Genomic DNA, 12,762 nt, shown 5'->3' on the forward strand with positions numbered 1-12,762 from the left:
AATTATAATCCCCACGTGTCAAGGGAGAGACCAGGTGAAGGTAATTGGATCATGGGGGCTGTTTCCCCCATGCTGTTCTCTTGATAGTGAGTTCTCATGAGATCTGATGGTCTTGTAAGTTTTTGGTAGTTCCTCCTGCGTTCACTCTCCTTCCTGCCACCTTGTGAAGAAGGTACCTGCTTACCCTTTGTCGTCCACCATAATTGTAACTTTCCCGAGGCCTCCCCAGACAGGCTGAACTGTGAGTCAATTAAACCTCTTTCCTTTATAAATTACCCAGTCTCAGCCAGTTCTTAGTATCACTGTGAAAATGGACTAATACACCAGGCATGGTGGGGCATGTCTATAGTCTCAGCTACTCTGGAGGCTGAAGTGGGAGGATCTCTAGGCCCCAGGAGGCCAAGTCTGTAGTGAGCCGTGATCACAACACTGCACTGTAGCCTGGGCGACAGTCTCAAAAATAAACAAACCAAAAAAAAAGTCCCAGTACCAGAATCAGCAGCATCACCTAGGAAGTTTGTAGGAAAATAAACTCTCAGGTTCCACTACTATAACAAAATTTGCATTTTAGCAAGAACCTCAGGTGATTCTTACTAACACTGAAGTTTGAGGAGCACTAGTCTTTTCTATTAGATTATAAAAATAGGTATCAAGCTAGAAAAACTGAATACCCACATGTAAAATAATGAAATTGGCCAAGCACATAGGGAGGCAGAGGCGGCAGGATTGCTTGAGCCCAGGAGTTTGAGATCAGCCTGGGCAACATAGCAATAGCTTGCTCTAAAGAAAAAGGGGGAAAAAAGAAGTTTGAAGAATGAAATTGGATTCCATCCTCACACCACACACAAACATTACCTCAAAATAAATCATACACCTCAAAGTAAGAACTAAATCTATAAAACTCTTTGAAGAAAATATAGAAGTGTTTGTGATCTTAAGTTAGGCAGACTTACTAGCTATTCACTTAAAACAATAAAGACAAAAAATAGATATATTAGAGATTATAAAAATTTAAAACTCTTGTGTTTCAAAGGACACTGTCCAGATAGTAAAAAGGGAACCCAAGGAATGAGAAAAAAGACTTTCAAATCATATGTGTAAGGGACTTGCATCCAGAACATATAAACAACTCTTATAATTCAATAATAACACAGAAAACCGAATTTAAAAATTATCAAAGGCTATAAACATTTGCATCTCCACAGAAGATATATAAATATCCAATACGTATATGAAGAATGTTCTGTATCATTAGTCATTAGAGAAATAGAAATTAAAACTCTAATGATATTTTATTTCGTACTTACTAGGATGGCCATAATGAAAAAGACCAGTAACAAGTATTGATAAGGATGTGGAGGAACTGGTATTCTCAGACACTATTAATTGGAGTGAAAAATGATGCAGCCGTTTTAGTAAATCTGGTTCCTCAATACTTTAAACACAAATCACCAATATCTCCACACAAAAACTTGCAAGTGAATGTTCACAGCAGTATTATTTATAATAACCAGGAGGTGGAAACAACCTAAATGTCTGTTGGCTGATGAAAGGATAAATAAAATGTGTTGTATCCATACAATGGTATATTATTCTGCAAAAAAAGAAGGAGTATTTTGGATTACAGTGTGGTAAGTGAAGTAGGCCAGTCATGAAATACCACATATTACATGATTCATTTCATATGAAATATCCAAAATAGGCAGATCCATAGCAACAGAAAGCAAACAAGTGGTTGGTTGCTAGTGGCAGGGGAAAGGGGGATAGGGATTGACTGTTAATGGAGTAAAGAAAATGTTCTAAAAGTGTAGTGATGCTTGCACAACTCTATGGTTATTAGTAGAAATCATCAAATTACACAATTTAAATGGGTCAACTGCATGGTTTGTGAATTATATATTACTATTAATTTTTAAGTCAAGTCTGTATTATACATAGTTCCAGTGCGTGGATTAGACACACAGTCCTTAATAAACACCTGTTGAATAAATAGACACATGACCAACTGACTGACTGAATTAATTAATTAATTAAATCAAGAGACCAAGTAACCTCAGAGACTACACTGAGAGTTTTGCCTGAGTTCCTGACAGCATGCCTATTCTACCTTCTCTCCTTTGTGAATCCTGCCTGCATTTGCAAACTTTGTATTCTACAAAGTAACCTTATAACTATCATAATGATAAATTTTCATTAAGCATTTTTGAATTGGTTATGCATACATGCTACCAAAAACTACTTAATCCAGACAAATACCACTCCCTTAATGAACACTATTTGCAGAACAGTGATTCTGTATTTCACAAAGGAGTATTATCTGTCACAAACACCTTCTTCTGTCTTCATACATTATTAACTACAAAGTGAACTACTGTCATTCATTCATGAAAGAGCTACCAGTGGTTTCTATGAGGGCACAATAATTATTTGTTGCTTAACTGTCAGACAAGAGTTCTTGGGCTTTTACTGATAGGAACTATTTTCACCTCAACTAATATCTCCTATGAAGGACTTTATTATAAAATAACTAAAATGGTTATGTAGAAAGTACCCAATGGTTTATTAATTATTCAACCATGATTCAATAACATTTTTGACAACAGTTAAATATAGTGTCAAATAAAGGTGTTGTTCAAAGTTATTAAGCTAATTGAAAAAACTTATTTGTATTGTGAGAAAAAAACAAGGTTTTCCAATAGAAAAATAAGCAAATAATAATGGAAACTATTGTCTATAATTTTCCTTGGTGCTTTGAATACTTGAGAAATTTAAATACAAGGAATCACTTTCCAAAAATAGATGTAAGATATTAAATATATTGTTCTATATTAAAAATTACTCATGTCTATCTTGAAACTCAAACACACTTTAATATTGACCCAAAAAATCCAATTACAAATATTTTATCAGGGAACTAGGGATAATTAACAGCTCTGAAGTCAAAACACACTATTTATTAATGTCAAAATATATCCTAAAACTACCTGAGCTTTTCAAGTCAGATTCATTTCAATACTGTGGGCAAATGTTCACATACCAAAGAAATTAAATATGCTAAGTGGCAGAGACATTGAAGCTAAGGTGTTTGTTCCAAACTGAGAGAAGATTTCATGGCCTTTAAAGACATTCTTTTATCTATGTTTCCTCATCACATACTATTAGAGTTTAACCACTGAACAAAGCAAACAAAAAAGGCAGGTTCTCTTAAAGCAACTATCAGAGTTTACAGAAATTAGGAGAATAAAACACTGCCCACATTTAAATTCAAGTGCTATGGCATTGGAACTGGATTCCTCATATAATCTGTCCTATTTAAGAAAATATAGAGGATTTGTAACAGTGGGAAAGTAGCATAATAGATGCTGACAAAAGGCTTCTTTCAGTGAGAAAGTGTCTGGCCTAAGAAAAAAAAAAGGAGTCAGACGTCACCAGATATTGTAAATTTGCTGTAAGAAAGCTTCCTTACAATGCCTCCTTTAGAAAGGTGAACAAAGAGGGTGTATCTGTTATGAAAGGTAGGAGAAACTGAAGCCAAGTACGAAAGCCCTAAAGAACGTATTATAATTTTTCTGGAGATGGTTTCTCCCTTAGGTGACCTGTTTAATAACTTGAAAAGATGTTGGAGAGAAGAGATGAGTGAAAAAAGATACATTTTCAGAAAAAGAAAAAAGATAAGTGCTTCATTCCAAATAGTACCAACTTCCTAATTTCTAGCCCAGCCATTTGAATTCACATGGAACTATTTCACTTGCAAATATAACCATTTCTTCATGTAGATAATGATACTGTGCTAAAAATCCTAAAATATTTTAGTGTTAATAGCTTTTACCATTATTATAAATTCTTTTCTTCCTCTCATCAAATCATACATTTATCTGAGGCTTATAGATATGGAATCTTCAATATATATTCTCATCTGAATATAGGTTTGTCTTCCAATCTAAGAAATGTTAGGGATTGTAATAATATGCTCTTTATGCAAATACAAAGTCAAATATATAGTCTAATATATATAGGCAAGAAAAAATAATTAAATCCTAACAATACATTCTTAGTAGTAGAGTACTAATAATATCTTAAAATAGTATAGTATTTTATATCATCTTACTAAATCCAGGAACACCAAAATAGGAAAATTCAGACATAAGCTTTTTCTATAAAGTGAAAAATACTAAAGTTAACAGAAATAACTACTTTTTTAAACCTAAGAGTCTTAATGCAATAAAGTATTAAAAATGCACTCTGGGCCAGGCGCAGTGGCTCACGCCTGTAATCCCAACACTTTGGGAGGCCGAGATGAGTGGATCACGAGGTCAGGAGATCGAGACCATCCTGGCTAACACAGTGAAACCCCGTCTCTACTAAAAAAATACAAAAAATTAGCCGGGTGTGGTGGCAGTCACCTGTAGTCCCAGCTACTCGGGAGGCTGAGGCAGGAGAATGGTATGAATCCAGGAGACAGAGTTTGCAGTGAGCCAAGATCACACCACTGCACTCCAGCTGGGCGATAGAGTGAGACCACGTCTCAACAACAACAACAAAAAAAGATGCACTCTGCCTGCAGAGTTTTTGCTACTTATAAAATAGGTTGCATTTGTCGAACGGTAAATAAAATGGAGATTCTTTGGGAAACAGGTAATAAAAGGGCTGTATTTGGTAACTATTGTTAGTTCTGCTTTCCTTTCAATGATATCATAATGACCACCACTTAAAATTCATGCCTTAAAAAAAAGGAAAACCAAGTTCTAGTGAGATTGTTATACAACAGAAATATTTAATGTTATATTAGCATGAAAATTGCAGGAAGCATTTTATACAAAACAGAAAATATCCTGTAGATACGACTAATACCATTTTAAAAGGACTTTTTTTTTTCTTTTTTTGGATACTGGATAGCATACATGGCTGTCCATGACTCAGGTCTGTGATATGTCCAAAATTCCTGCCTCCACAACTTCAATATTATTTCTCCCAGTTATGATGAAACACGGTGGAAATGGTAAATGTTCTTGCTGTGTTACACCCACTTTGGCAATTTAATGTTCATTGGCTATCATGTTTTTTGCCCTCTATATCAAAACAAGACCAGACATGGCATACCCATCAGAGGTAATTAGAAGCAAATACTCCTCAAGCATTTAGTTTTTCTACCTGCTAAGGCTAAGGCGGAGTGAGGGCCACATGGCCAGAAATTTTTTCTGTGTTGAGGTGCTGACTGACTAATTAATGAGCTCTTTTGAAACATCATTAACATTCACTTGCTTTTATGTTTTAGTTTTAGTTTTGTTTTTGTTTTTGTTTTTTTTTTTTTTTGTTTTTGTTTTTGTTTTGTTTTTTTTTACCAGTATGTGGCCTATTAAGATAATACAACTCATTAGACAGGGTCCTTAGGCACATCAAACCAAGTCACTTCATCATGATTGAATCCAGAACCTTACTAGCAATGCCCAGCCAAACTTTCAAGTTTTCTGCCTCAAATCACTAATCAGTACTGATACTCTTAGGTTTCCTACCTAATATATTACCTCCAAATTAGATAGAACTGGGATAACTAGCACCTGACTATTGAATCAGTGCATTATTTAATTATTTTTAAATTATTGATGCAAAGGCAATAGAGAAAAGTTGATTTGTGGTCATATTAAATATGAAAAGTTTTTCATTGCTAGTTGATTCAAAATAAACTTTAGTTCAATAAATCTGAAAGTAATCATAACAATCAGAATATTGCCCAACTTAGGTTTTTATCTTTTACCACATTCTTTTCTGGGCAGGCCACCATTTGATAATGTAGACTAAATGGTGAAATATTATAGATCACTGATATAGAGCTACACATACCAAATGAATTTCACAAATACAATGAGCAAAACAAAAGTGTGTTTCAGAACACATATTTTATCACACCATTTATGCAAAGTTAAAAACTGTAAAACAATACTATATATTGCTTGGGGATAGACACCTATATTTAAAAAAAAGAAATAACAAATGCATAGGATGATTGTCACTATATTCAGAATGGTAAGTGTATCTGGAAGATGGGAGAGATGATCAGGGAAGGGAGGGAACAGACAAAGAGGAGGGGATTTCACTGCTTTGGCAATGTTTTATTACTTAAGCTAGATGGTGAGCACATGTGCTTAGGTATTCCTTAAATATTGTATAATAAATAATTTATTTATGCATTTATCTATTTTTAACTTATAAAGAACAAAAACTTATTTCTTACAATTCTGGAGGCTAGGAAGTCCAAGATCAACGCGCTGGCATTTTGATGTCAAGTGAGGGCCTTCTTTCTCCGTCTTCCGGAGGGAAGGAAGGCTGAGTTCTCACATGGTGGAAGGTGGAAGAGCAAGACAGCTGAACACTGAGTGAAACCTCTTTAATAAGGGCCTTAATCTCATTCACACAGGAGGAGCCTTCATGGCCTAATCATTGTTTAAAGACTCTACCTCGCAATATAATCACATTGGAAACACCTGAATGTGTGGAGGAGGCATTCAAGCCATAGTAAAACCTCGGAGATATATGTGATTTCTGACACTAGTAGGTAACTCTTTATCAGAGATGTGAATGTTAAATCAATAATTAATACTGTACCTAAAGTAAAGAACTTATTTTACTCTGTAATTTCCTAAAAGATAGTTTGGCATCATTTCCTCGGCCCATGAGCTTTGTTATTCAAATAATAGTTTTGATTTTTTCATGCATGCACTTAGAATATTATGAATATGAGGTTATCTTGTGCTATCTATGTGGAGATTGAAGTATTAAAAAAAACATAACCACATCATAATAGCTTGGTATAGGCTCCGTCTGGTCAAATGCATAATAAATTATTTAAAACTTAATTCAGTATTTTGAGGTAGTATCCTTGAAATTAAACATGCTAATTATTACAAATCAATTCATGTTATTCTTCGTTGGTAAAACGTTTTTCCATTAATGGGATACATAAATATTTGTAAACCAAGTTAAATCACACAAATTTAAAACTAGGATTCATTATTTTTCTAACCATGTATACTAAAGGACATTTTCCAAGAGAAGCTTTTTTTTTAAAACAACAATGCTCCAATTATTTTATTCTTTATCTTACTTGCACTTCAGAGACATTTTCTCCATGATTTGCAACTTTGGTTGTTCTCTACAGAATAATCCTCCATCAGTTACACAAAGAACATAAGGGTTTAGAAATACATACATATATGTATATATGTATATAGTACATATATATCTTCATGTGAAAAGACTTTCTACTTTAAAAATCTTATAAGGAATGTTACTTTACAGAGTGATACATTATTAGACTATAAGTTTTGAAAAATCAGATCCAAAGGAAAAGAAACAACGTGAAAAGGAGATAATAAAATTACATATATTCTAGTTCTTGAAGAGTTTAGAAAAAGTTGGATGATTATTTAAGTGGTATATCACCTAAACCAGCATCCAAAACTTTTAATGGTTTCATTCTGGTATTGTAACTAAGTATCATTTCCTGTATTTTAGGCAGAAACTATAGGCTGGAAACAAAAAATCTGTGGTTTATGCAGTATAAAGGAATTGAAAAAGTTATAAAGGGGCAAATTAAATTTTGTATGGCGCCTATGTTGTTAGCTATTTTTGTTACTATTTAACTGAAAAAATTCAATAGCAAATTTTTTAAAGTAAAAAGTAAAAAAAAAATTTTTTTACACTAAAAAGTTAGATTTCCTTTCTTACTGCTTTATATCTATTATATCTACATCTGTAGATATATCCACATATAATTTCCCTAAAGACGTGTAGTTCATATGCTATTTTCACAATGTTGAAGCAGGATCCACCAAACCAGCATTTAACCCTTTTACATGAAATCGGAAAAAATCTTATAGTGGATACCTGCTTTATACTAGGTATGTCAAAAACAATTGCCCTCAGGGGTTCCTAAAGACAACATGTGTATTAAAATCCACCAATCAGGTAAATCCAACAGATTATGCAGACCAAAAATAATACAGTGTTCAAGTTTCTTATTTTATTAAACATATAATGTTAAAATTTAAAAAACAAATACATAAGTTTTTAACCTTTTAAATTTAGAATATTGACTATCTTCTATGTTCAACTTCAGAGCAGGAATTTCAATTTTTTATATTAAAATGGCTACAGGAGTCAAGCAAATAACACTACTGAGTCAAATAGGCAATACTAATATGACATGATGGGGAGTAGGGTAAAGTGAAAACCATTTCTCATCTTCATTGGGGTTATAAGAAAAAAATTGTGAAAGTCCTTGAAATAGGCAGAAAGTTAACTGGATGTGCTCGCTAGAGCACCCTTCTGATATGTCCGCCTTTCATTGTCTTGAGTTATTTTACATCTCTGTAAATTGTAGAAAACTGATTATAATAATTATAATGATTATTGTCCATAGATATATAAATGAATTGTGCCTTCTGAAGATGCAACTGATTACTGTCTTGTGGATACTAAGCATTTTCTTTTTGCATCTATTTGTACATTCATTTTACAATTCCTAATTGACGGTATCTGTGTGTTTTGTATTTTTTAAAATTCTCTTTTTACCAGTTGTAACATCTTACTGGTTTCCTCATTAACTGTTGAGCTAAACAAAATTTTTAATCGTTTTATTTTACATTTATGACAGTCATAATTTCACCTTTTTAAAAATGAATTTTTAATAGAATCTATATATCAATTGACAGATAAATCACATTAGGCAAGCGTTACACAAAAACTTTGCAGAATTTTATTAAAATTTTACAAATGTGAGATACTTATACTTTGCCAAATAATCTATAAATATTTTATTTTGCATCCTTTCTCTGCCTTCAAGTTTGAATAATAATAAGGTATGTTCTCTAATCAGTCATAAAAAAACTAGATGAAACAATGCATGTTAATTTAGTAATGAATCTCAGAATTCAAAAGCTTGTTTATAAAAGGAGATTGGCCAAAATAATCTCACATATATTTTCCAATATAGATACTCTGGGATTCTGTGATATTATTCCTGGCACTGTTTGTGAAAGAGAGGAAGACAACAGACAGTCTACGTCCTTCCTTCTCTAGAATGAGATTCTGTCAAGGGTAATAGTCCCCATTATCACAATAAGCAATAAACTTTGCTTCACTTCAACAACAGGCTATTTTGGTGTAATTTCCCAGAAGCCATAATTCAACACCTTTCCAAGTATAAAGTTTCCAAAGTTCTATACCTTAGTATTCATCAAATTCCTATTTGTAGGATAATCAAAAATAACTTCATAAAAAAATTGAGTTGGCTGGGCATGGTGGCTCATGCCTGTAATCCCAGCACTTTGGGAGGCTGAGGCAGGCAGATCACGAGGTCAGGAGATCGAGACCATCCTGGCTAACACGGTGAAACCCCTTCTCTACTAAAAATACAAAATACTAGCTGGGCGAGGTGGCAGTCACCTGTAGTCCCAGCTACTCGGGAGGCTGAGGCAGGAGAATGGCGTTAACCTGGGAGGCGGAGCTTGCAGTAAGCCAAGACTGTGCCACTGCACTCCAGCCTGGGCGATAGGGCGAGATTCTGTCTCAAAAAAAAAAAAAAAAAATTTTAGTTGATCCCAGGCATTTTTATGTATCTCTGTATTTTGTGTATGGTTATTTTCTGAGATGACCAATACATCTACTTCTAGATAACAATTTCTGACTGTCATTTAATTACCTACATGTTCATATTACTAGTTTACCACCAAAATTCCAAATCTAGTTTCTCCCAAGATTACATGTCTCGCATCATTTAGATCACTAGAAGAAAGGTGTAACATATCTTTATTTTATAAACAAACAAACAAAAACCAAAGAACAAAAGAAACACTTCTAAGATATGTAAAAATTCTAAGAATTATCATTTGAAAAGCATTTGGTTTCCAAGGAATGGTATCAGTGTAAATTGAATTAAATACACACATTAGTTACAAATAATGAAAGATGGTCTGTTACATTTTATTTTATTTTATATGATTACAAGTGTTGGTATAAGATTTTAAAATAAATTTTGTATGCTAAAATACACAAAGTCATTATTTTTAAAGGATTTTTTCTAAAAACCTTCATTTTTATTTACTTAACTCATGTATAAGCAGGCAAAAAGAATGTAACTTGGTTTGAAAGTTTCTACTAGAGAAACATAGCAAAAATTCTTTATAGTTAGGCTTCTTACTGCCTTGCCACTGGCAATATTTACAAGCCTCACTCCATAGATCTGTGCAGTATGTGTTCACATGTGATTATTTAAATTTAAGTTAAATTAAATCAATTATATTTCTCAGTAGCAATGGCCATATTTCAAATGCTTTATAGCTCCACATAGCTAGTGATTACCCTATAGGACAATATAGATACAGAAAAGTTTCAACATCACAAAAATTTCTATTGCACAGAGCTATATTAGATCACACTAAATTATCAATATGCAACTTTAACAAGATTGACAAAAGCCAGTATTTTTATTATAAATATCTATTTATCCAATACTATTTCATTTATACAAAAAGAAAGAGAGGTTTGCATAGGGTTTTATTAAAAGATATGAACACATGCCAAAAATTTTATTTCTTCTTATTCATCGAGGAAACTGGCTCATGTTGTAACCAGTTCATAGGATTATTTTCTATAGGTATTTTATTTGCGGTTATTATGGGGATTAAATAAAGTTATAGGAGCCTATTTTAAACTGATAACTTAAATCACATAAAAGATCTCTACTCCTTTACATCTCTCCCATACACACACTTTGTTACTGATGTTGCAAATGACATCTTTTTATATCATGTATCTATTATTATGGATCTATAGGTTTTTAAAATGGTTTTGTATTTTAAATTATATACCAGAATTAAAAGTGACTTACATATTAACATTACAATACTGCATGATTCTATATTCATCTATATATTCACTTTTATCAAAAATTTTAATATTTTTATATGGTTTCATGTTGTTGTCTAGCATTCTTTCAAATTACATGATATTCTTTAGCATTTCATGTAGGGCAGGTCTAGTGGTAATGAATTCCTGCAGCTTTTGTTTACCTGGGAAAGTCTTAATTTCTCCTTTTTTGGGGGCGTGGGGGCGGAGTTTTGCTCTTGTCACCCAGGCTGGAGTGCAATAGCACAATCTTGGTTCACCGCAATCTCCACCTCCCAGGTTAAAGCAATTCTCCTGCCTCAGCCTCCCTAGTAGCTGGGATTACAGGCGTGCACCACCACACCCAGATAATTTTTGTATTTTTAGTAGAGATAGGGTTTCACCATGTTGGTCAGGTTGGTCTCAAACTCCTGACCTCAAGTGATCTGCTCACCTCAGCCTCCCAAAGTGCTGGAATTACAGGCATTAGCCACCATGCCTGGCCTCTCCTTCATTTTTGAAGGACAATTTAGCCAGATACAGTTTTCTCGTTTGACTGTTCTTTTTTGTTCAGTATGTTGAATATATCATCCCACTCCCTTCCAATCTGAAAGGTTTCTTCCCCCCTCCCCCCCCCCCCCCAATTTGAGAGCAGGTACTGTTTATTAACTGACCAGCTTAGAAAAATAATCATGGTAGACACCTTAGTTCATTCTTCTAATAAGCCTGTTGAACTGGTCCTCCCTGTTGCCAGCATCTCCACCTTCTACAAAATGGGTGGTCTTTTTCTTCATTCCACCTCGTGGAGAAGATAATTTGAAGGGCCACAGGAAGTTATTTGCCTCCTTGAAGCATTTTACAACAGTATAGATCTCATGAATCAGATCCTCCCTGCAGATGATGCCATATTTACCAAGAGATCAAAGCGTTATCTGTCAAAGCAATTCGCTTCTTATTGATTTTGCCATAACCACGCTTATAGATTAGCTCATTTACTGACTCAGATTGGGGTATCCCCATGCAATATATGGCTCTACAATCCTCAGCATGTTAATCGAAGCCTTGTTGAGCTTCACAAAGGTTCCAATGAAGATTTGACGAAAGCGAAGAAGCTGCAACACCTTTCGGACCTTTGGGCTCACGCCATTGATACCTCTGATCCTGATGACAAATGCCAATTTGGGTTCTGCAGGTACATAGAAGTTGCCAGCTTTTCTTGCCATCCTTGCCATTCGAATTTCAGTTCTGTACATCTGCCTATATTCCTTGTGGTAGTGCTTCGCTTTTTCATAGATAAGCTTCCTCCTTGCCTTTCAAAGCGTCTTTTGGGCAAACTTCTTTCTCAGGAGCTTGATCTTCAGCTCTGCGAAATTCCTTTGCTTTCTCTGAAGGGTTTCTGGTACAGCAGGAACCTCCTTCTTCTTCTCTTCTACACCCTCCATGGTTCCAGTGAGAAAAAGAGCTCTTTTTTTTTTTTTTTCCTTTTTATTTTTTTTGAGATGCAGTCTCACTCTGTCGCCCAGGCTGGAGTGCAGTGGCGCAATCTTGGCTCACTGCAAGCTCTGCCTCAGGGGTTCATGACATTCTCCTGCCTCAGCCTACCGAGTAGCTGGGACTACAGGTGCCCACCACCATGCCCAGCTAAGTTTTTTTTGGTTTCTTTTTTGTTTTTTTAGCAGAGACAGGGTTTCACCGTGTTAACCAGGATGGTCTAGATCTCCTGACCTCGTGATCCGCGCACCTCGGCCTCCCAAAGTGCTGGGATTACAGGCGTGAGCCACCGCGCCCGGCCAAGGTTTCTGCTAAGAAATCCACTGATAACTTGTCAAAGCTACCTTGTACACGATGAGTCATTTTTCTTTTGATTTTTTAAAGGCA

General features: G+C 34.5%; 1 pseudogene; it reads right to left on the reverse strand.

Moving 5' to 3' along the window:
- Nucleotides 1–11,525: 11,525 nt before the first annotated feature.
- Nucleotides 11,526–12,326, reverse strand: LOC104664598 (annotated as a pseudogene).
- Between the last annotated feature and the right edge of the window lie 436 nt (nt 12,327–12,762).

This window comes from Rhinopithecus roxellana, chromosome 7 (assembly GCF_007565055.1).
Source record: "Rhinopithecus roxellana isolate Shanxi Qingling chromosome 7, ASM756505v1, whole genome shotgun sequence".
Classification (NCBI taxonomy): domain Eukaryota; kingdom Metazoa; phylum Chordata; class Mammalia; order Primates; family Cercopithecidae; genus Rhinopithecus; species Rhinopithecus roxellana.